Source organism: Spea bombifrons, chromosome 3 (genome assembly GCF_027358695.1).
Source record: "Spea bombifrons isolate aSpeBom1 chromosome 3, aSpeBom1.2.pri, whole genome shotgun sequence".
NCBI classification, from domain to species: domain Eukaryota; kingdom Metazoa; phylum Chordata; class Amphibia; order Anura; family Pelobatidae; genus Spea; species Spea bombifrons.
The window spans coordinates 26,664,052-26,690,890 of NC_071089.1; the positions used below are offsets into that span (position 1 = coordinate 26,664,052).

Consider the following 26,839-nt stretch of genomic DNA (forward strand, 5'->3'; position numbering starts at 1 on the left):
GGTTTCTTTCTCTATAACGATCTCTCTCTATATCCATCCGTTTTATCTGATCATCCATCCTTCCTCCGCTACAGTAAGTAACGTTAAACCTATGATCACGCTTCGTACAACACACGTTTTCTAAAATTCTTGTAATTCATCCCATCATATCTGGCCCACATGCTTGTGTCCAACAATACAAAATAGCACCCCATTTTTAAAGTAAATTGTACTAAATATTGCCAGTATTTGAAAAACCTAAATATGACTATTCTAAAATTGAAAGTATTTATCATGGAAAATCTAATCTGTCGTAAATTGCTTCCCCTAGTTTACTGGGGGTTGCTAAGGTTTTGCCAGGATAAAGATACCTCATCATCCTATGTGTTAAAGCCAGATTGTACATATTATTTCCCATACAGAATTTGCCATCTGAGTTGAGAGGATTATAGAAATCACTGGTCTCTTGATTAAATCAGTTTAAAAAGGGCTTACCTGTCAAATAATGGGCAGCCCATCTGGCATGTTGCAGCATTGCATGTTGGGAGATCAGCCTTTGTGTCGGTGTGGCATGTGGGTTACCACATGTGAACATGACGTGCTTCACCCATGCAATAATCTTCTTGAAAAATCCTGATTCCGCATTGACCTCTACTCTAATTGTGCCCTAGTAATTAGAGATATTTGCTTTTCCGATACAATCACCCGCAGTGGCTTAGACCTCCATGAACCTTATTTGTTAACGTGCCTGTTTGACATTGAAAAACGCCATGTAGATGATAGAGCCTTCACATACTAAATCATACCACCCAAATTTTAAAAAGGAACGTGGGAAGATTCATCAGGATCTGAAAGCCAGTCTGAAATTTTCTACAAAATGACATATAGTTCGCCAACCTCTTCTGTTAACCGGTAGCACATTCACTGAGCTTGGTAGAAAACTCTTACAAATGTGCCGAGTGCCATGTAGCTGTCTCATGCAGTGTTATATGAAATACTGCATTTTCTTCCATGTCTCTGGGACCTAAGGGCACTGATAAATTGTTAAAGTCCATCTAAACCAGGGACTGATCGTAGTTGGCGTTCGCATCTACTTGTCTATTCTATCTGTCTAAAAACTAAATGAACCTGGTTTTGGGATAATGAAAAGGATTTGCCAACAGTTCGTATGTTCTCCATTATTTATGGATTTTGATGGTTCAGTTGCAAAGTAGTTACCGTATTTTTCGCTCTATAAGACGCACCTGCTGATAAGACGCACCTAGATTTTAGAGGAGAAAAAAAAGGAAAAAATATTTTGAGCTAAAAAATGGGCTAAAATATTTATTACAATAACTGAATAAGCTATGAACACAGTAAGACACACACAGTAAGACACACACAGACACAGTGAGACACACACAGACACAGTAAGATACACACACACACACACAGTAAGACACACACACAAAGTAAGACACACACACACAGTAAGACACACACACACACACAGTAAGACACACACACACAAACACAGTAAGACACACACACACACACAGTAAGACCTCCCTCCCTAACCCCCCTTCTCAGTATCTCCCCTCTAACTCCCTAACCCCCCCTTCTCAGGATCTCCCCCCCCGCCCCGGTCACTTACCTTAAACTCCTGTGTTGGAAGCGTGAGGCGTTTGTCTCGGGTGCCGGCGCTTCACTGCTGAGCGCCGGCGTCTGACGTCATATGCCGGCGCCCAGCGTAAAGCGCCGGCACCCGAGACAAACGCTTCCAACACAGGAGTTGAAGCGCTGAGGCAGGCGGCGGTGGCGGCCGCCGCCAGCAAAGGATTCCTGTATATCTGTCAGGCAGGGGGGCCCGAGAGTTGCCGAGCGGTTGTCTTCAGCAACCGCTCGGCACCCCTTGGGCCCCCCTGACTGGCAGAAATCCAGGACTCCTCTGCTGGCGGCCGCCGCCGCCTGCCTCAGTTGCGACCCCGGATTTATCGGCGTATAACACGCAGGTAGGGTTTAAGCTCCGGATTTTAGTTAAAAAAGTGCGTGTTATACGCCGATAAATACGGTATATCGTTGCCCCCCCCCCTGCCTGCATCTTCGCTCCATAAGACGCGGCTGATTTTTCATCCTACTTTGGGAGGAAAAAAACTGCGTCTTATGGAGCGAAAAATACGGTATGTCTCTCTATGGATTATACAGGCATATTTTAGGAAAAGATGCAAAAAGAATCATGTAGGGAGACCTGGAATTCAATAATCAGACACTGGTGTAAGGTTAATGCACGGCGGCAGTCAATAGTGTCCAAGACAAACAAGTATCTTCAAGAATAGAATTGTTAGCAGTAGCTTTCCAGAAGGGTAAGACCATTACCCAAATATCACTATTAACTATTTACCCATTTTTTTTTAAATCTATCTATATATCCATTCATTTATTTATATCTTAATAATCTTAGAAAGTTCTAGGATAGAGCATATTGTCCTAATTATATTAACTACCTACATTTCCAAGTCCATGCTTTAAGACCCTGCTGTGCCAAATCATTACAATTAGCAGCACCAGCCACGGTGGGTATTTAAGGCAAACTATGCTTTGGCCTAATTTTAATTATACTGAAATACATCGCAAGAGTTCAGGAAATTAATTTGAGTGCTGCGTGAATAAGAATAGATTCAAATACGCGGCAGGAACCTCGACAAGCCATGGCTGCTGTTGCTGATAAGCTGTAGAATACTTAATACTTGTAACAGTAGGAGTAGGATTGTTTTAATTGAGTTATGTTTTGATCCAGTTTCAACTAGAATCAGATTTGTTGCTGCAAAATTATACAATTTTGTCAGGTTTTTGAGAGGAATTAACACCCCAAATATATAATGGAAAAAAAATATTTTACATTAAGTAGATTTATTATACTCATGTGTGAAGCATTAAGTCTTTTTCCCAAATAAAATTGCCGTTGGCAAGACTAGAATGTCCCCTTCCTGTAAAAAGTGATATCAAGTGAGGGGCGTAATTGTGAATTTCATGTATAGTGGGTCTGCTCAGTGCTTAAATAGCAATCTCACTATCCCCAATTTCATTAAACGCAACACTCAGGATAACTTTTTGAGGAACATTTGGTGGATACATGCCAAGCAGCCTGGCCTCATTGCGTGATGAGCTTTGTGATGTTGCAGCATGATCTGCCCCCAAAACATCATACACCGCTTGTTTATGGACAGTTTCTCTCTGGGACCCGGATCCCACTCTCCTCCCTTGATTGTGTGATAGAGCTCTAAAAGTTAATTTTTTTTTTTTTACAGAAACAGAAGGAAAGGCACTTCAATTAAAAGCACGTAAATTAAAATGCATTATTCTTCTGAATGACTTATACAGTTACTCTACATCAATTTTTTTGATGGGTGAAAAAGTTCCAGAAAAAGTCTTGGTAAAGCTCTATGTCCTTGTCACAACCCTAGTGACTCCCCCATGAAAAAATATTTTCTTTTTAGCCATTTCAAATTTTGGGAGGCATGAAACACCCGTTTTGTGCCTACCTGATTTGGGTAGGGCTGCAGCAACTGATCGATAAAATCTGCAGGATTAAAAAAAACAGCCAACTAATCGATTATGAAAGTTGCAGCCCTAGATATTGGGTATTACACAACTACAGCTGACGATAGTCCACAGTTGGACAACAGATGGGACCAGGCCTGGTTGTCAAGACTGTACCTGCTAACATTGGCAGCTATGAAGTTTATGTTGTGTCTTAAAAGCCAGATCAGATACTTTGGGCTAATTACTATAAACCTTGTGTGGTCGGAACAAAACACAATGCTCTTATTTGTTGATGACCACAAATATAATATAACCGGCGTCTCTTAATACAAAAAAAATAACCAGCAGAACTGCACTTTTAAAACATAAACATAGGCCCGTAGTAAATTTTGGTATAAACCATAGTCAGTATGATAGTTTTAAAATATGCAATATGCTTTGTAGTAAATTAGGCAGTGGCATTTACAGTTGGATAATTATTATCTCATCAACTTATGAATAATTAAAATGTGTAAAGTTTGACGCTGTGACATCTATAATAAATTCAGCTGCCTTTAGAATGGCATGACAACCCTCAGGCTCCTGCCAAGTTCAAAATGTGGAGTTCCCCCCTCACCATTGCTCTTCTAATATATTTTATATTTCCTAATTCTGTGGCCTCCATTTCACTTATTATGGTGGCAGATTCGTTTAACGCATATATGGTAACTGTGCTACAAGCTGTGGACCCAGCACTGGATTAAGCGAGGGGCACGTAGAGCAATTGCTTCAGGGCCCCAGAGTGGTGTGGGGCCCCTGAGTCCCCCACCTTGGTAGCTTGAGCTGCTCCAGTGCTGTCTGAGGGGTTGTCAGACACTACCAGAGAGGAGCCGCTCTACAGCAAGTATTACCTGATTAATCCACTACAGAGCAGGCTCCTCTCTCGCAGTGTCCATCTGCACCCAGGAAGGATCAGTTGGAGTGATTTAGGTCACAAAGTGTGCTCTGATTAGTTGTTTAGGCTCCTTCTTCTTGCCAATAGTCAAAATTTTACAGTGAAATAGTTTGTGCGTGCAGCAGCCATGTTGACATCATTTGATGCCAATAATTATTATGACCAAGGTCCTACATCATGAAGGAATGTAGAGGATGTTGAAACATTGTTGGTCGCAAAAAAGGAGGGACCCTTTTTGTATAAGTGCTCCAGGGCACCAGTCTCCTGGGGCAGCCAACAGGTAACTCTACCGAAATATTGTATATATGTATACCTCCCCTTTCTCCCTTTTTCTGGGAGCAATGCCCTCTTGGTAGACCAACAGCTACCCAACTTCAATATTTTATTTGCTGTTTTCTGTACATTAAAAAATCTGTGCAGGTCAATTCAATCTTGGAGATACAGTATGATAATGCAAAACTGTAAGCCAGTTATTTATACCCACAAGGTATGTCTGTAATCATTTTGTGGTTTGTGTGCTCGTTATTGTGAAATAATGTATATGTAGTGTTGATAATATTCATATGAGATATGTTCCACAACCTATTGTAGATCCCAGGTTATTCACAGATGTTTTAATGTGGAACTTTTTACATTTCTCTCTACTCGTTATATGGTTGATGAGATCACACTGCATGTGAGATCCTATTTCTCCGGTCAGTCCCTATAGTAGGAAATGATCTCGAAATTTGTCTTCCTTTGTGTGTTGATGTAACCTGAGAATGTGAAGGGAAAATTAGGCTTCACAATCTTGTGTCAAATGTAAAATGAAACAATACTTTTACTATTTGTTTAATCAGTAGGAAATAACAGTAAATGTGTTGAACTTTATTACCTGTCATCCATTATTTACTGTTTCCCGTCTAACTAGACATCATTGTAGGTAATATACCTAGTTCAATTACTGGTAACAGCGATTGTGTAGCAAACTGTTTAGAAACCCAAATATTTATGAGCTAGCATAATCATTCTTCCTGGTCTCTAGCATCCATTCTATAACATCTTACCTTTTCATATTGCAACTTGTACTGACCAGAACATTTCGATCACAGATAACATATAAGAGACGTTCAGCCCATCTAGTCTTTCCCCTTTTTTCTCACACAAACGTATTTATGGCAGTTTTCCTCCCGTTTTTTTATAGTTGCCCCCTGCATAGGAAATATGAATACCCGTCACCTTTTTTTTTATTATCATTCTTATACTTTATCTGCCCTCTTTTGGTATGAAAAATCCTTGTGCAACGTATGGGTCACTAATGAGAGCAGTGAAAGAAAAGTTTAATAAAATAATAATTATTGAACAAGATTAAGCACTTCATACCACTCCAGATATAAAATAAAAGGCCTTTGTAATCCATCAAACCAAAAGTTAAAAAAAAATAAAATAAAACTAATGTAAAGCAACACAGTTGCTCAATGGAACCCACCACTGGTTCCCCTGGAGTTAAATGGCCTTCTGGTGGAGTGGTGGAGGCTTGTAATGTAATCCCACCACTGATTAAACGCAAGGGTAGATGAATGTAAGAGTAGCAAAACCACTCTGCTATAGTCAAAAATAAAACTATTGTTATCTATAGATGGTTAATGATACAAGAAAATTAGTTTGTTGCCGTAGTTTCATTTTTGAGTACTAGAATTATAAAAGAGATTCACAATGTTAATTATGATAATAGAAGAAGAATTAATTCACATAAAATAATAGATTCACAAGCGTCCAGTCTAACTAAAGAACTAGGTCAAGGCCTTAAATTAAATAAAAATTAAACAACGAAAAAAAAGAACATCATCTGCGTTCACATTTTTCATGTATGAGGTACTTGAGAATGGTGCGAGCAAAGTGGATATGTTGGATATCCCCCACTTTTGTAATTTGTCCAAATAAGCTGTTTCACATTTTAGTACAGAATAAAATAATATGTGGCTTTGCGTTTGCCAAAAATGACAGCTGCGCGTTGAGTGAAATCCATTTTTATATCTATTCATCTTTGGCCTTTAAATTTAACGTTTATTAAGTTCTTCTGAAAAAGAAAAGGTGATATTGGTCCAATGTGCTCGCATTTGACTTAAAAATCTATGAAAGCAGCATGGAATAAAATGCCTCTGAAGGAGTAGTCTATAGTCGCAAAACATGGTATGTTCACAAGCCCCAGGGCCTAAGAAACCATGGCCTCTAAAATGTAATTACTGGCCACAGAAAAATGGACAACTTTTAAAAAGAGAAAAATAAATATATGTTTTTACTTTTCTCCGATTGTATTCCATTTGACTTTTTTTGCCTTTCTGTGTAGGGATTTAGGAATCTAGTTCAGGATTGATCCTGCTTTGTTCAAGCATTTTTTTTCCAATCTGAAAGAACAGTGCTAGTTAAAAGACTTTTTGAGGGCCACTGACTACAAAAGGGTTGATGAACAATCATATTGTTTCTCATGCAGTTCAGATAGCTACATTTATTATCCAGGGTGACATATCCATGGTGATTAACTTGTAATTAACTAATCATGTATGTCTTGAGTGCCTGCAATGTTGAAACATTGGTCTTTTTAGAGGGAGGTATTTTTTCTGGATTGAGGCTAAATTGGATGTCATCAGTGTGCCTTCTTCAGCTCTCCAGATGTTGTGAACTCCATTTCCCTTGATGCTTTGCCAGCATTACGACTGTAAGAGCATTATGGGAGCTGTAGTCCACAACATCAGGAGAGCCGAAGTTTGCCTACCCCTCTTCTAGGTGATCAAATATGGTGTTTAAGAAAGAAACTTGATGGACTTGTGCAATTTATCCTCATTAATTATCAAACTTATTTCTCAGTATAAATGCCCAGTGCCCTGAATGTCACTTGCAGGTTAGATATCATTATGACATCCAGGAAGGTTGTTATCTTTTAACAGGCATTAAGATATCTAGTGCAATAAATGTAGCTTAATTGTATACATAGTTTGATCTCCATTGGATTAGGTTAGGTAAGAGGGGGTCTTTTCACTGTATATATATGTTATTTCTGTATCTATAAAACCAATGTCCTGTTATAAAGCTGGTGATGTTCAAAGGTGTTTGTGGGCAAAATCAAGTCTACAGGCCTCCACGATGACAGTTCTGCTTACACTATGTGTACTGTTTTGTTGCTACGGCCTCTGTTTAGGTGAAAACACTTTCCAACTCTACAGTATTTTTAGACCTGGGTAAGCAGCCAAATATATGGCTTGGGTCTGGTGTGGGAGATTAGTGTTAGTATTGTAAATGAAGCGCCTTTAGGATTTTTAGGCTTGTATTAGTAATTGTGTTTTGTTTCAAATGTTTTATGCCTGTGCTAATAATACAATCTGCGCTGTTAGTTAAGGATCACGGTCGAGGCTGTTTTCCTTTGGGTGTCGGCCTATTTTGGCTGTCAAAAACGTATGCCTGTTTTGGCTGATATATGTCTTCACGTTTCTCTACTTCATGTGTGTAGCGAGCCAAAACTTTTCTCAGTTATACCCCGAATCTGTGGCAGCAAGGCTTAAGAGACTAGTTCTGGATTTGGTCTGGATTTTTGTAAGAAATCAGAACCTCTAGTATTAACCACATGTCAACATAGCTTGTGGTAGAATGGTCCTTGTCTACCAAACCTCCTCCAGCTCCTGGTTTAAGGTTATGAGTGTTATTAAATATATACTTCAAAGAATGTAATAATGACATTGGGTCAGTTGTGGTTGCACATGTTGAATATTCAGCACCCTTAACTTTGTTCAACAACTTTCCACATTACTCCTTCCCATTATATTATTTCACGCTCTGGTAGAAATTAGCTCTGAAAGGCTTTGTAAAAGCATAATGAGGAAACTTATAGGTTTGCCACAGCTTTCAGCTTCATTGTAGTTAAATGGTCCCCTGCTTTTAGATCAGATATCTTCTAATAAGTGCACCGATTAACAGGTATGTGAAGAGAATTATTGGGGCCATGTGGTTAAAGAAGTGGCTGGGGAGCATGGCTTTCCTACAACGTTTTACATGCTGTTGTGACCTGTTGATGGCTGTTCATAAGGCCTACTAAAATGTGTACTAGTGTGAAATATGTTAGTGTGTATGTGTGTGTGCAAGAGTGAGTACATGTACGTGTTTAGCATGAGCGTGTGTGTTGGTGTGAGTGTAAGTTTGTGTTAGTGTGTAAATAGGTGTGCCAATGCATATGTTATTTAAGGGGTCCACCAGGGCCACTTGACTGTACCTGCCACTTCAGGACAGAAGGTACCAGGCCTCCCCTGTCCCCATGTTCCATCAATGAAGACACATATGCAGTTGGTAAGTTGGTAACAGATGTATTAGAAATGATCAATATTCTTATTTCAGTCTATAGCCCATTGCCCTTAAAAGACCTATAGAACTATTTAAGTACGTAGATTAACTCAAGAGATTTCCATTTATTTTTTCATTTCCAACCAATTCTTTATTTTTGTCTTAAGGCTATAGATGAAGCAAAGGTTAAGAGAATATTAAAGTAATGGCTCTTTCTTAAAATGGAAAGCAATCCCTTGTTGTTTGAAGATGATTAATGGAATCACACACGAGCGAGTTACATACAGTTTAACGGCTTCCTTTGGTAAAATACCTAAGGGAACGGGACCAGGCAGTGCATCTTTTCCTTCGAGGAGCTACCTGCCCATATATGGTCAAGACCTTAGATGTCTTGAGGACTGCACTATTCTGTTTAGGTGACTGCTCGCGTTCGCATTCGTATTTGAAAACTGTTTAATTGTATATACCACTTTATTTTTCTCTTTCCTATACAACATAGAAGGGATATTTGTATTACTCGTACAGTCTGTTTGAATAAAAATAAATTGTGTCACCCTTGGAAACACTGCATTGTGTTTTTGAAAAAGAAAAGCTCGTACTTAGCAGCATCTCTTGGTTTGAATGTATGTTAATATCTAGTTTTTTTTTATATGGATCCACAATCGGATTCATATATTGAATTGTTGCATATCAATATACGTGGGACTTAGCATGTACTTTTCTAATATTTGTGACCAAATATGTCTGATGTGATCAGAGAGATCAGATCAAAACTGATGCAGAAGTGTAATCGGCTATGTAGATCGCGCGGCCCTAGCTTTTGTGGCCCGTGGGCACAGGTGCCATTTTTTTTATTTCCTTGTGTTTTAAACCCAGTTTTAAATATATGTTGTTACCAGCTCTGTCAATGGATTAACCATTTCAGGAAACATTTGCTTCCGTCCCCTAGTTTTCATCCAGAAAGAGTCAATAGAGGTGCGTCTGCCTGGTACTCTTGGGAGTACAGAGCAATTCTTGTTAATTTGCCTATACTGGCATGTGTGAATAGAACCCTATAAAGTATTCTATTCTAACGTATTATAAATGAGTTTGCAGCGCAAGATGTACAGAGTTTTTACGTAGTAAAGATACTATGCACTGAAAAAGGAAAAATGATATGCATATAGGTGGAAATTGTACTAAGCAGCCTTTGGATGTTAAACATGTGACTGCACTTTAAGAAGGATTTAAATATGCAACTGAAGGCCAGGATTTGCTAGAAGATATGTGGTTTGTTTGCTGTTCAGTTTACCTGGGAAGGCAAAGTAATGTGATCTGTTTTCTATCATATGACGACGTCCAGGCGAGCTGGAAAGATGTCACAATCCAGAGATTTTCTATATAAACATAAGACATTCAGGCAACAGTGCAGAAGTCGGATAGAATCCAGCTCAAGAGCTATAATGTCAACAATAGCTAATTTTAGGAAGCGTAAGATGAAGGAAACCATTTTACTAGAGATGGATCTTAAATTAGTAGTCTAAAAATGCAATTTATGAATCGCAATATACTGTAACAACATTAAACATAGCTTGCATGATTATGACAGACGGGGCCATTACCATGAATACTTGGAAACAACCCAGAACATGCAAGTGGCTTTTCTAATGTCTCCATACAGTACTTTTCGCCACTTATATTGAATATGGGGAAAAAGCAACTGCACAAACTCTTATGAGTGGGATTAAAGGCACTGTGTTTTACCTAACTGTCCAGTTACAGCTGCTGCTTTCCAGTCCAGTTGTTTTTGGAACCTTTTTATGCTTTACCTCTTGCAGGAAACCTAGGATGTGAATAGGCTTCCCTCTATATAGCCTTCTTTTAGCCATTGACTCTTGCCCTTGCATGGTTTCAGCTAATCGTTTGATCCTGCGCTGCCAACCTTGCTTGTCTCTCCTTCTGCTTGTTTGCCACCAGCCTTTCATAGTTTCAGACATTGGTGGCTTCTCCATTCCCCCAACCTCAGGTTGTTTGTGTCATTGAATTTTTGATTCTGTTTCATTCAACCCTTGAGGCTAATTCTTGGAGGGAATAGTAGGCGTGAAGCACTACTAGGACTGTCAGTTTTCCTAGTCTGACCATCCAAGTAATATTTCATCAGTAGCTATAACAACCTGACTGTTGTTTCAAAGAGTCTATGGAAGTTCTTTGTTACTTACTCTGAACTGGTATGATGTTAAACACACTGTTGTCAAATTAACATCTGCCCAGATCCTGATTTTCTAAACATGCACAATCCAGTTCCTAAAATGTGACTTTAAGTTAAAACACAAGAAAGCTACCGAATGCCAAATGGCAAAATACCCCCTGTTTGCAGAGCATGGACATGATCAATCAGACTCTTACAAGCCAAAATGAACAAAAAAGTTGTAAGGCAAACACATCACCATCCATCAGTGGGAACTGCCAACCAGCAATATCTAAGTGTATAAAGTACAAATCTTTCTTTCTGAATGGCTGTGTAATAAATCAAATGTACTCGAAGTCCTGGAAGACATCACTTGCGCTGGTCTACATTCTCCTCTGATAGATGTTGGAGTGCAATGCCTTCTGCTCATTTATGAGGCATAGTTTAGAATTCCAGACTTGTAGCCTAGAATGATGTAAACCATTTGTCTGCAGATTTACTTCATTTAAGATATGTGCACAGCAAATCATTTAAAATGTATAGTGATCCCTAAGGAGTAGCACTGAAAACGCTTGTTATGTAAGTGAGTAGCTTGATGCAAGGTGGGGAATATTGGTATCTAGTTCACCAAACTTAAGGCTCTATCCGCATCAAGTAAAAGGAATATAGGACTGGGAATTTTTGCATCCTTTTGATATTGTTATAACATTTGTGCTTGGCCAGATCATACAGTTTAATATCATGATTAATAAATGTTGTGCAAAACCAAGCAAACAAATGAAATATGTAAAGTAGATGTCTTTTAGTTGACCATGTTCCATCAACCTTTGGTAAACGTGCTTAAATCTTGGAAAATGTGGCAGTTATTACAACACGTGGAGATGTGCTTATGGTCTCAAGACACTCATTTATTCATCTATGCCTCATTTTACCTTATTCATGCCTGTAACTGAGAAACATTAGTAAGTTACTTTTTATCTGAAAAGGAGAAGGTGGGCCAGAGCACTGGTCCACAGATGATTGAGCGGTGTGTTAGAAATCAGTGATGATTTATGGTGGTAATTGCCTTAGGCCTGACTTGTTATGCACCACTGAGTAAAGCAATAGCTATCAACCCCATACACCAGGGGTGTCCACAGTTTTTCTTTAGTGGACCATTTCATCAGAAATGTATGTGTGCATGGGCTGCACTCATTTTGTATTGAGAGAAAATATACAGAAAGACTTATCATTATATAGTGATCCAGACACATATGGTGGTACATCAAAACATCGATTACTATGTACTGAGACAGACCTTGACGCTGATACAGCATAACTCTTATCTCCCATCATCATCATCATTTTCAATTGACTTTTGTTGCTTTTTCACTCTGACTTGCTCTTACTGACATTCTCTCCCACTCTCACTCTCCAACTCACTCTTTCTCACTCTTACTCACACGCTGTAAGGGCACTGGGTGCCAGATCAGGTAGGAGTCTCGATGTAGGGGCAGGTTCGGATTAAAAGCATGGCCGTGGAGTAGTCGATAGGTGGTTCACCTGGAATTCACAATGTTGCTGGTTTGAATCCCTGCGGATCCTGACACATGCTCTTACTCCCAATGTCTCCCTACCTTCTTTGCGAACAACTTCCGCTTCCTTGTCTTTCTTGTTGCCCAGTGTGCCCCTTATATTCAGAGTACCCGAGTGCGGTGTCACCTCAATGCTCAGTGGGCAACATTTGACCGAAGGGATATATGTTTCTTTTAAACATATGTTAAACATTCTTTTTATATGTTTAACTGACATACACTTTGCTTCGACCATATTTATGAGAAAATGTTTAATCATATTGTCTATTAATACCTTTTTGTCTCTATGCATTTGTTATATCTGTGTATTGTTTATTGCTAGTGATGAAACTATGAAAGTATGTAACTCATACATATTTTATTTTAGTTTGGATCTCTAAAATATGGTTCTTTTCAACATTCTGAATTTTGTAAGAATTGTCTGATTTTTTACCTTGTAGCAATAGCTGCTTTCTCTATAGCAACGAGATTTATAAGTTATGAAAAACAAAGCATTTTTTTTGTCTTAACCCCTTTTCTGGCATTTTTTCAAGATGTTTTGCTTAAACCCTAGTGTTTTTTTTTTCCTTTTGCATCCAAAGTAAAGACAAGGTAAAAAAAAAAAATTATCACTGCTTATGGCAGTTTCTAAGGAGATTTTCATTCTTTCTTTTCTACTAGGAGGAGGATGTGTCACAGAGTCCCCCTATTTACCAGCTTTATAAATCTTTGTAATAGATTACTGGTGCAGAAAGAAATTATTACTGCTTATTTATATTCCATCATCAATCTATAGAAAGTAGTACATAATATATATGGCATCATACGGCAAACATGGAAACAAACAATTTGACGGCAGATAACCATCTAGTCTGCCCATTATTCATGCAGTGTAGACTCAAACTTTAATCAGAACTTGGTATTGTCAGAACGTGGTGCATTAACCTTTACCAATTATGCTGCGGACCACTTATCTACCACCATCTCAATAAAGTAAAAATGTCCTTATATTACATATAATATATACATATACATTACGTCAATAATCAATGTAAAGGTGACTCTGCTTGAGAGGTTATAAGGAAATAAAAACAATATATATTAATTAGTAGTGTATGCATTATAATAATGCAATATAAGCTATTCTTTTTCGATCTACGTATCTATTATTCTGTCTATTTGCAGTATATACACGTGCCTAGATACAGAAAATAACAAAAACCTTAGGTTTGTGTTGGGAACAGAAACATTCTTTCCTTCATATTCTTTAATATGTTTCATAATGTGAAATCCAGATATTCACCAAAGAGCGACTCTGAGCACAGAACAGCTGCTTCTGTGTCACCAGATGTGCTATGTTGCTAAATTACGCTGCTTTACAATCACCAGAAGGGAGCAACTGTGGTCCGCTCCCTCACGTTGGGTTTTTTTTTTTTTTTTTTTTTTAATTCTTGACCTCTTCTAGAGCATCAGGATTTCCACTTGACAAGTCACCATCTGCCTCCCTGTTTTAATTTTTTTTTTGAAATTTCTTTTTTTACAAGGTTGATTTTTCTACACTGATATTTGACTTTGTTACTCTCGGGGAAAGAATAAACCCATGATCTTTGTCAGTTGGTGGAGGGGTATTTTTCTAGGTTTGTCCTTGATTTTTATATAAATCAATATAATGTCCGCTTGTGTTTTGGTAAGGTGAAAAAAAAAAAACAGCAGACAGCGTACAAGTGATTGATGTTTCTTATTGAATGAAAAGGTTTTGAAGTGCTCGGATGCCGCGTTGAATCTCTAGGGGTGCCGATGGAGACTAATGGAATTTCTGATAAGCTATGCCAGAATGAACACTTCTGATTAAAATCAAAGCTCATGATTCAGCAATTTACCTAATCCTCTGCTTCTGGTTTTAATAGAAGATACCTGTCTTGACATATTTTAACAATTATTAATCTGGTCTATAGTGCAAAATCTTTGCAAATCTGAGCATATTGTTTGATGTGTTAAAATTACAATGCATCCAATACATTATTTATTCTACGTCACTAATCTAACAGCCAGGTGCATGCACAGCATCCAGGATAACCTCTGGTTCATAGAACTCAATCTTGTAGGTAATATAGCTTGGTAAAGACCCTTTCATTTCTTCTATGTTCAAAAATTGTAGTAGATTCAGAAATTATTCTCAGTTATAGCGCATGTTTTGTTATTGGATATATAATTTTTCGGCTTTCAAAGTTTTGATTCACGCCGAACTTCCGTGCAAAGATGGGGTTTGATTTATCCTTGTCCCATGGGTTCCGTGAGTAATTCACTGCCGTTCGAGAAGGCAGGAAAATAAAATAGATGCGGTCAGGAAATGCTTTAAAGGAAAATAACGTATACTTTGTTAGTTGACCTGTCAAAAACAAGGTTTCGATAGCGGTGCTAGTGTAGATTTATAAAGGAAAACACCGAGAGCACGGTAAGGCATAAAACGATACATGTGGTATTTTCCCCTGGAAAGTCGCAACTTTTTCATTAAAATAATAAAAAAAAAGCCAGCATTGCTATCCCTGATATACAAAAATTATTTGATGGCCCAACTGACTACATGGACAAGTGACTCGTCTCTGAAGCTGGTCTTAGAATAAATTGACCTCATCTAAGATGAAGGTGAGTTTATCCCTAGTTTAGCCGTTCAGGAGAGATGATAGTCGTTTGTGCACTAAACCTAGAACATTTTGAACTGATATGGCCCTTAACACTTAGCCAGGCAGTTGGGTATCATATTTTGGTTAAAGCAGGTAAATTTAGGTCAGGTATAGTGGATCTGTATTCTAGGGTTTTCGATGTAAACATAGCCAAAAGACGGTTCAAGTTATTTTCTGACATATTATAATTACTGACTGTAAATGAATATCTATAGAAGAAAAAGTAACCCTTTAAAATTAATGGAGAGTGTTAACCCATTATTTTATTAAGTAAAATGGAATGCACCTGGAACAATAGACAACATGAATATTGAGCAGAAGTCATGTCATTTAGAAAAACAGCACATCCCCCATGTCGGTAAGGTAAAGGCCTGCTGTCATAAATACAGATTGAGAGCTGCAAGATCCGTGCCACCCACTGCAGTCCTCAACTCAGGAATTTACTGTAATTTTGCCATGGCAACCGTTTTGATTTACCGTTTCCATTTAAGCACTGCCAATTATACGTACTCAGAACTACTCTTTTCAGACTTAGCTACTTAGCTTAGTCCACAGAGGCTTCTAATAGTTGTTGGAAAAAAAACGATTTATCTAATTAACACAAAATAAACTCATTAAGTTAGCTCTTCGGTTTATTGTTTAGATATGGCCTGCTGGTAGCCTCTAAGGGAGGAATACAGAGAGTAGCGACTCACTCAGCATGTGGAAACAATAAAACCAGCCATGCTATGGGTTTATGTTGACTCTAAAGTATGTTTTTACTAACCGGTCAATAAAATACCCACAAGGTATCAATCCTAACTACGGTTACCATCATCTTAAGCCAATTCAACTGGTAGTCATTGTGCAAACACACTGCTTAAAGTTGACATTGTTTTGAGGATTGATATCAGACGCAATTTTTCTCAACTCAACACTATGGCCCAGACCTCAATGTAAAATGGACCACAAAAAGTTCCAGCCCATATCTCCCAACAGTCCCACTTTTGCAGGCACTGTGGATCATGGGTTGGTTGGGGGACATCTTCTGGTCAACTCTGACCGGCCCAGGGAGCTGCAAAATCGATGTACAGACAATGTACCAACAACAGCATAATCTTTATTGTTATGCAGAATGAGATAACATCCGTACATGTATATAACGTCTGCCAACGTGCTACTAACTGGTGTCATTTTCTTTAGTATTACTGCCCTCGTGTTCAGTACAGTAGTCAAATGATTACTTATTAACGTCCTTATCTTTTACACCATTCCTCATATATTACAGTATAATTGACATAATTAATTTGATTAGTACGTCTGGGTATCAAATGATTCTTACAAGTTGAAATAAACAGGCTAATAGCATCCGCACAAATTACAACCACAACTTGCCTTTCAGGCCTCATTAATGGACAGTTCTTGAATGCAAGAAAGATTTTTTTTAAATGTCCTTGTAGTGGACTTGAAAGTAAAAGAGATGGGGAGTAAATGTGTCCTTTCCGTGAATATGTTAACGTACAGCTGGAATTGAGATTTTTTTCACGTTATGCCTGTCATCTAAAAAAGCCTTACATTAATCAGAATATAGAAACGTAGCTTTAAAGCTATCTGGCTATAAATTCTAACCCTCTTCCCATAGAACTCATTATTATCGCAGCAAACAATGTGCAACAAACAATCTAAATAACCATTTCATCTCACGACTAGTTTTAAAAGAAATTAAAAAAAAACGTAATATACCATAAATAAGCAGTTGTCATGGATAGGGAGATTATATCCATGCTGTAAAAAAAAAAATAGATTGAAAGGGTTCTAAGCACAGAGACATATAAAAGAAATATAACTGTATTGTTAAAATGTCTAGGGCTAGCCCAGCCTCCATGTGTGCCTAGTTCCAATCCTCATGGGGCTAGTCTCGGCTTCTCACAAAGCCACTGTCCCAGAAGAGGGAGAGCTCTGGGTATAGCCTACCCTGGAAATTCCTATGTATGACATCATACCTTGACCCACATGTGACATCAGAGCCAGATTTGGCCCCAGTAGGAAACTATGGTTTCCCAGTATCATCTCTAGGTTTTGCCAGAGTTGGCTATGCAGAGCTCCCCATCTCCTAGGGGTACAGCCGAGATCAGAGGGGCATGGCTAGCTGCATATAGGAGCAGGGCTAGCCACAGTTAAAAGGGTAGGAGGTAATCAGAGAATAAATGGGGGTGGGCAGAGAGTAAATAGTAAGTGGATAGAGCCTGGGTAGAGAGTGGGCATGACCACTTATACCTGCCTGGATATCGATGACACTAACCTGGAGTGTCCGAGTGAAACCCGGCAATGGTATGGTTATAGATTGATTTTGTTGGTATACTAATGTCTGAGTGACTGTAGTTATCTAAAATTATTTCATTATTATTATGGCTAGTGATGCTTTCTTCTACACATCTTTTGAACAGTAAAAAAAAAACTTGGCATATCTGAAGAAAATCTTGTATTTTATGTGGTTTTAAACATTTTAAGCTTCTGAACTGGAACTCGGATGGTTAAAACGTAATATTGTTTGTTCAAACCAATGCAAAACCATTTATGTGTTCTAAAATAGAACACCCAATTAAATAAAATAATAAACCGTATGAGGAGCATCAATAATTGTGTGTGACCAGTGATTGTGTTAACCTGACATAGCTTCCAACCAGTAGCCAGTCTTATTGCATTAGAAAAAAATAATATCAGTTCATTAGTGATACGCTCTGCACAGCAATTCCATTACTGGCAAATAATTGTTGTGCCAGTGATCGTATCACTTCCAATCTTAAACCAAGTTAAATAGCATTGATTTCTAATACTGTCCCAGAAGTACCTCCAGCCTGCCTCCACAATAACTTGGAAGGAAACACAGGTTTCCTACTTAGCTCCCATCTGCTACCATATTCATATCTAGATTATTCCAAAGCTTGGGCTTCTCATTTGGCTGCAGATTGTGAAATTGTTCAAAGTATGGAAGGAAGTTGAAGGTACTGATTTTAAACTCTGACTTGGACAGTGCTGGGAACCGTGCTCAACATACCAGTTCAAGACTTGGAGGTCTCCACAAGTTAGCTTGGATGAATGTCTGAGGCCCTTTAGGGGCAAAGCATACATTACAGGGTTCTGCATGCTTACTGCAGACAACATATCGTAATTAAAGTCTACAAGCGATACAGGTTACCATATCTATACCATATCTATAGGCCAGTGGCTTACTTAGATTGTCCCATTCCAACAACCCATCTACTGCATTCTTCATACAGAAAAGATATATCCATCCCAGGGTTTTTGTATTAGTAATATAAACTAAAATTATAAAACATATGCTTGATTTGGGTTACATTATTGAGTAAACTATAAGAAAAAATAACAAAGAATGAAATTAGCTCAAAAATAGACTAAATGTGACATTGCACATCTGTCCTTTCTTGAATAACATTATTCAGTATGGATTTTAGTGCAACTTGATGTAGCCTTAAAAAAACCAAGACCAGAATCTTGTGTTACAATTTGCTATATTTATGAGCAGAAATTAAATTCAGTGATTTTTTCCGTCTTATGGGACACTTAAGTAAGCAATCAAAGAGTTTCTCCTGGGTAATATTTCCAATAACTTCTCCTTGCTGCAAGCTGTTTTCCATTTTTGGTTCTTGTGATTGAGACTTACAGAAGAGCCCAATGAGAATTGTGGCCAACAATTGTGTGTTCTATTGGAGGAGACCTGCCCGGTGTCCCTTGTGTATTGTATCACTATGAAGTGATTATGCCTTATATAGAAACAGCAGTGTGAATATGGGAAGGTTGTACATATTGCCAATTTGTCATTACTAAAATATACATCCTTTGTTCGGTCTACAATTATTAGAGAAAAAAATGTTATTCATTCTTGCCTTTATTTTAAAAACTGCAGGGTTTTCCATATATGCAGCTGGGTACTGGAATAGAATCTGCAAAATACAATGGGCACGTATCTATTAGACTAGAGTCCAAGTTGCTGCATTTATTCGTTGTCATTTTTACAGCTGGATTTGCCCATAAAGTGTTGGCTAGCAAGGCTGATTCTCCAGACTCTTAGATTGCCCCTTTATCACTTGAATACTCTTTTACTCCACCTCCATCAGACCTGATTTACCCTGCTCTAGGTAAGTCATATCCCTGTTAACGGCTAGACTCACTGCTCTGGTATGGGGTGAAAAGTGGACAACTCTCTATCAGCATACCTAGGAACTTCCCAGGGTCATAATTATACCTGGGAACTATCTAGGTTTGACCTAAAGTCTGGCTAAAGTACTTCTTCCTGTCACCTGTTACTTTGTTACTTTCCCAAGACACTGTAATACATGCTCAAAATTTTCAATAGAAAATTTTAAAATTATGGGTATAGACTGGGTCCCCCCGAATTGGAGAGGTGGCAACACAATAGAAAATTTATCAAAACGAGAAACTGAGTGGATTTTTAAATTAAAAACTTTTAAAAAAGGAGGTCTGAACATGGAATTGGACATCCTAGCACATATATAAATTAACAAATAGATCAGTATGAGTCTAATTGAGGACTCAATACACACATATTCTTGTATGATCATCAGATAAAAAATATTTGTTTGTTTTTTCATGTTCTTCTTCATCTATAGACATCAGTGTATTGTATGTACATTACCTTAAAAGATATAGAACAGATATATATACCGATACATATACTTGAATGAAATAGACACCAGAAACATTTTTTATTATTTACAATTTTTTATTTTTTGTTTTCTTTACTCATTTTTAAACCTTGATTTTATTTCCACATAAAAGTTTTACAGGGATATCTTACTGACCACAGCGTATTTGCTAAAATTTACCCACTTCCCAGATCTGGTTGATTCATTACCCTCTCATAAAATACCTTGGTTTGATTATATTTACAAACTTAAGAGATATATATATCCCATTCTGGGTCTTCGGGAATAGCCTTCCCCTAATGCAAATAAAAACCATCCTCCAAACGGGAAACGCACCTACCAAAAAAGAAAAAATATATAGAAATAGAATTAATAAATTGTCCGATCTCCGTTTGATTAGGAAAGAAACGCCGTCATGTATGTTCTTCGGTTAACAACCTCTCTCTCTCCACTTATAAAATCGGATACTTACCCTTAATCCACGCGATATGAAACGAACGGAGCAGATTGCATTAGATGGAGGAGGCGGAACCGAACAGACGATACTCCATACAACAAAGAGGGACGCAAAGAGGAGGGTTCACGCTGACGTCAGACGCACGCAGGCGTCAGGAACCAAAGATGGCGCTCCCCGTATACATAAAAACACCAACGAAACAACACGAAGAATACTCCTGAGGAAGCCGCATTTGAGGCGAAACGCGTAGAGGAACGGACGGATCGAGCTCCCGTCCCTATACTTTTGGACTTTCACTGACTTTTACTTTATTTTTTATTGTTTTAACTTTTAAAAGAACGGTATAGGCTTAGCCTATACATTTAGTGTATTTTATAAAATTGGGCATAAGCCCAGAATAAATTCATTCTTTATATATATATATATCTCCTCGTGGTGGATCAATGTATATACTACTCCCATACACAAGCACGTGACCGGGAAGGATTGAGGACACCAAACCCCTACACGCCTGACACATCGGTGGCTGACTGTAAGTGCAAATCCGTTCTGGCGTGCCAGACCCTGCTGAAAATACCACACCATTGTGTTCTTTATATCTTTGTTTTTTCCACATATGCTTCTTACACGGAACGCGGTGGTTATACACAAGGCTTGATCATCTCATTTAACCCCTTAAGGACCGGGCTCATTTTTCGTTTTGTACCCTGTGGGACCGAGGCTGTTTTGACACTTTTGTGGTGCTTGTGTTCAGCTGTAATTTTCTCCTCACCCATTTAGTGTACCCACATAAGTTATATATTGTTTTTTTCAGGACAAGATGGGCTTTCTTCAGATACCATTATTTTGATCGTATCATCTTATTTACTATAAAAAAAATAAAAAAAACATGGTGAAAAATTGAAAAAAAACACATTTTATGACTTTTATTTGAAAAATCTTTTACTCACCTAAAAAAGCAAGTAAAAAAACTAGCTAAATAGATTCTACTACTTGTCCTGAGTTTAGAAATACCCAATGTTTTTATGTTTTTTTGCTGTTTTTTGTAAGTTATAGGGCAATAAGTACAAGCAGCGTTTTATGATTTCCAAATCTTTTTTAACAAATCTGGTCAGTCTGCCTCCATCTCCTCTTTGGAACATCTTTGAAGCCGGTTAACTCAATTTAACCCCGTCAAACCATATATTTTTGAAAACTAGACACCCCAGGGTATTCCAAATGCTGTTATTTTAACCCTTTCCATGCACCAATTATACAACTACACTTTGTCAAACTTTGTAATAGTAATTTTTTTTTATTTTTTTTTCCACACAAATTGTACTTTAGTTATAGATATACAGGTTCTGGTATATGTCACTATCAAACAACACCCCAATATGTGTTCAGCAGCATCTCCTGAGTACAGCGATACCCCACATGCATGGGTTTGTCAGATTGTTTGGCTGGTAAAAGGCTACTTTTGGGGCATGCGTAATTCAGGTGGTCATTTGGTCATTGTGCCTCCCTCTCCTCTTTGGAATATCTTTGAAGCCGGTTAACTCAATTTAACCCATTCAAACCATATATTTTTGAAAACTAGACACCCCAGGGTATTCCAAATGCTGTTATTTTAACCCTTTCCATGCACCAATTATAGAACTACACTTTGTCAAACTTTGTCATAGTAATTATTATTTTTTTTTTTTTCACACAAATTGTACTTTAGTTATAGATATACAGGTTCTGGTATATGTCACTGTCAAACAACCCCCCAATATGTGTTCAGCAACATCTCCTGAGTACAGCGATACCCCACATGCATGGGTTTGTTGGGTTGTTTCAGATTTAAAATGCCACATTTGGGAAGTGCGCTTTTTTTCTCCATTTTGGTCAGTCATTTTGGATAGGTACACTATGCCTTATCTTTGAGCTAGGCCACTCCAATTTACCCCATCAGCCATTTTTTTTATATATTAGACACCCCTTGGGTATTTGAAGTGCTTTTATTTTAACTCTTTGTTGAGATTTTTGAGAAATTTTAGCACTTGCTCAAAATAATAAACTTTATTTTTTAATTATATTTTTTTAATACTTTTTTTATATTTTTTTTTTACACATTTTGCTGGTACTGGATGGTTCATCTAGTGACATCACTGCATAATTATTTTTAAATGTTAGCACATTTTTTTTATTTTTTTTTTCCATTTTTTATTTTTTTTTATTTTTTTTTTTGAATATTTTACTAATCACATAGTGATTAGAAAGCTGGGCTCCATTGACTTGCATGGTTGAATGCAGTACCTGTATTCAACCAGCAAGTGGAGCCAGTTCTCTAGAGGGTCTGGAGACCCTCTAGCGAACTTTTTCGTCTTTATTGTTGTAGTTCCCGGGCCGCCGCCATCTTACTTGATGGCGAAGATCACCGGCAGCGGCGGCTGTGACCGCTCTCCGGAGCGGTCACAGCCCACCCAGAGGTAAGTGTTTGGTGTCGCTGGATGCCTCCCGATCGAGGCATTCCAGCGACACCATTTAAGTTTAGGAGGCGATCGTTGATCGCCTCCTAAACGCTTTTAAAACGGGCGTCTGCCGCCATACAATGTATGGCGGCTGTTGACGCCCCGGGGAGGGGCCAGACATGGCCCCCGATGCCGATCTCGGCCTTGCTGAATGCCTCGACATCGAGGCATTGCAGCAAGGCCGTTTAAGCGAAGAAAGTGATCCTTGATCACTTTCTAAGCTTATTTAATTTTTTGACGGTTCAGGACCGTCAAAGGTCATTTAGTGACCTTCTTGTTATGACGGTCCTGAACCGGCAAAGGTCGCGAAGGGGTTAAAGTGTGAGTGCATACACACCACTTTTTATACTGAGAGGCTTTTTTGACATACTACACTATCATAAGTATTTTGTTTGTTTGTATTTCAAATCGAAAAACCGATCAAAAACACAAGCGCCCCCTACTGGACCAAAAAAAACTTTGTTACTTTCCCACAGAAACACTCCAAAATCTTGTGGAAAGCCTTCCCAGAAGGGAATGTCCAATGGAATGTCCAAAACGGTTGGTGGAATTGGGTCAGGTGTCCCAATACTTTTGTCCATATAGTGTATTTTATATTAATTAAACTTTTTTACTACCCATTGAGGAGGATGTTACTAGACTGCCACTTCGCAGAACTGTGACTGCTGTCTATGTCTTCCATGTTTGAAGAACACAACCTTCTGTGTGCCAGGTGGAAGTGGAATAACAGTATTTAGTTCTTGTACAGATGGTGCAACCAAGCTACTATATGCTCAGACTGATAGATTAGCATTATCAACATTATATTTTTAGGATTTGAGCTGCAAGTAAGCTATAAAAAAATCCAAACATATGTCATTCTTCATGACCATTTACGGTAACTTCAAATCAAGACGACAACACGTTTGAATATAAAGATCTTTAGAAAACCTGGTTGTCTCTAACACAAGTACCATTGATTAGTCTTAAGTTTTCTCCCATGAGTTAGTGTAAAACAGACATTCTGAACTCAAGTACCCTATGAGCTAAATATTTAACATAATATACAGGATCATCTGCTAACAAATAGAGGTAATAATATAATAGAGGCATAATAAGAGGTACAATTGTATTAAGAGTTCTTAAAAACATACCTCGGTGTGTTCAGATGGTAACATTGCATAGGCTCTCATCCAGCCTGTGCCAAAAAGGCACTTTATTTTTCCGATATTTCAATAAGAATAAGAAGTCATCTGTTTTAGTGCACTTGCATTATCAAAAGGGTCGTTACGGAATATAAATGTATTTTTACTTTACTTTAGAAATACTTTCGTAGCTATTAAAGTATTAATTTTAGAATTGCAAATTTACCCCATCCCCCATGTTCTCATTTTTTAAATTCTATGTGGAATATTATGTCCTTTTGACCTCTGGAAGGCTACCAGCCGGTTTTTTTTTATTCCTACTGACAGTAATATATGAGGACCTCTCTGAACATTTTAATCTGTATAGTATTTTGTTTTATTTGCCAAATTCGTAGCCAGAAAGGAACAAAATGAAGAACTGTAGACTGTAACTTCAAAAGTGGAAATATTGTGGTCCTCTAGCAAATGAGAAATCCCAAGAGCTGGCTGGCTATGTCTCTTTGTATATTAGTTTTACTATACTATACTTGTGTCGTTCTGAACCTATTGTTAAATGGTATCTGTTGTGGGACTGATCTATGGTATCTGTTGTGGGACTGATCTATGGTATGTGTATTAACATTAACCCAGTTATCTTGAGCTAGCTGGGATAGCATGGCCAGAAGCGATAATTGTCCTCTGGCTACCTTTGTTAGTTATCTGTATTGCCCCTAGTTCTGAAACTCACACTGTTCATTTTCCGAGTTGGTGGGCACATTCATACCCATGATGGCATAAGGATTGGACTGCAGCTGGATGTGATGGAATACGTTGGCAAACGTGTCCTCAAATTGTCCTCAAATGTTGAAAAGTATGCAATTAATGTCTTAGAAGCACTCCACTTATAGTGCTATTACAAACATCACCGTAGGCTTTTGAGACCTCTGAGGGTCTGTTTGGATGTTCCTCACTTGGATATTTTAAGGTTTTTCTGAACAAAGTACTTGTTCCGAAACAATAAGCTGAGATACCCAGCTTTTTTTTCATCATTTAAGAGCCGAGTGTTCATTAGTTGTATGCCCTGGGTGTTCAAAAGGTTAAACATTATTTTATGCATTTTTGCAGGTAAATTTTGTGCGTTAAATAGAATTTTATTTTAATGTCTCTTTTTAATATTTCCAAGAGCTAGTGAAAAATTCCATGTTTTTCCCAAGGCTAATTAAAGGGTACATTTTAGCAAACAAGGTTCTTCCATTGATCGGACAGAGCATAAATCATGATTACAAGGGATAAACTCTGATTGATGAAGGTGATGTACACTCAAGCTATCTCCTGCTTTCCTGCTGGTTGAAAATGCTAGGTTATATGTGATGGATAGGCTTCTGAGAAAACAATATTGAACCCTTCAATGCCCTTAAAGCACTATTTTTTATATGTCGGTTTATGGCTATATTAAATCATATATCAAGCCAACTTGAGAATATTCTTACTAAGTAGAGGATGCTGAAATCTGGAATTAACTCATACCTCATAGATGTATGTTCACTAAAGACTAACCCGGCTCATTTGGCACATTTTTAAAGACATTTCATGATTCCTCCGTAAATTATGAAAATGACAAGAATCTTGCTTTTGTGTTTTAATTGAATTACACCAAAAGTTAAGTCTGCATTTAAGCCACTGAATGTGCTTCCACTTTGATCCATGTTTAATGTAAAATGGACGTTAAAAAATGGAAGATAAACAAACATGTTAACTGTGATTTCCCTCGTCCACTCATTAAAAAGTAGATTTGTTCCTAAAAATATCTGTTGTGGATATTCTGCAAAATCATTTGTCAATCCCGTCACTAAACTGTTAGCAAGTAGTGTTGTACTTGGTTGTTTTACAGATGAATATTTTTCAGGGTCCGACCATGTATCCAAAAGTCTGCTTCTTTGTTTGTTAGATATGATGCAGCACGTAAAACAATTTTCCATTTTTAGTTGAACTGGCGGCTTTTGAAGGCCTTAAGAGTGGTTTGAAGAACATACCTGGTTTAATCCTCCAATGTGGCATATGGTTCTGCTGATCGCTTACACTACTGTATGAGGATTTGTCCTCTTTCTCTCTCGCTGAGCTTAAGATCCTTTGAAGGCAATTCCACCCTTAGAGAGAAAAAACTCTGAAACTCCAGATTCTTTCCACTTGCAGTAAAAATAAATTGAACCAATATGTTCAGTTTCTTTGGTAATACTTTCTTTTTAAAACACTTTCCCTCGTATGCTTTAACATAGGGTATTCGTACAGTGTACGTAGACTTTGAGGCTGTTCGGTGATCCCATTTTCAATTTCCCTTGCTTTTGTAATTACTTTTGAAATTTATTTATCAAGATCAAAAAGAGGACATGTTGGTTGCAGCAATTTTGTACCGAGCTGCTGCAGTGCGGTCTTGGTTCACATGAGAATAATAACGGCATGTGGTAAAACCATATAGCATTGTCCTCTCCTATTTGATTGCATTGTACTGAGGCATGGATCCGTTCCACATCCATACTTCCCAACAAGATGGCCTTTTTGTCATCATCTTAACGTGCCACTAGTTATACCCAAAAATCTTTCACTTACACAGTAAAGCAACAAAGTACAACAATACAAAAATATTGCCAAAATCAAATACTTTTCCATTTTTTTTGGTGGGCGCTCCTTTAATTATTTGGATTTACAACATAGAGTAAAAAAAACGATTTAACTAGAAAAGCCTTTTATTGTAGAAACTGGTTTAAAACATCGAGCAAATCCGTATCAAGCAGGATCTTGGAAATTACAGTCAGAATATGAGAATGAGAGGGAAGTTGTTCAAAAAAATCACTAAAAAAAATCATCTGTAAGTAGTAAGTTAATAACACCTTAGGAAATCACAAGAGCCAAACGCCAAAAGTCTGGAATTTAAGTCTCAGATTATATGTTAGAATCTTTTTTTTTCTT

General features: G+C 37.8%; 1 protein-coding gene and 1 long non-coding RNA gene across 6 annotated transcripts in view; one reads left to right on the forward strand and one right to left on the reverse strand.

The window, feature by feature from the left end:
- Positions 1–26,839, forward strand: part of SLC8A1 (solute carrier family 8 member A1) — a 199,281-nt gene that overhangs the window by 70,578 nt on the left and 101,864 nt on the right. The window lies entirely within an intron of this gene.
- LOC128483854 (uncharacterized) lies at positions 14,428–14,694 on the reverse strand. The gene is made up of 2 exons (XR_008351116.1): positions 14,593–14,694; positions 14,428–14,558 (listed from the first exon to the last, which is right to left on the reverse strand). It is a non-coding gene; the product is annotated as an uncharacterized LOC128483854 (long non-coding RNA).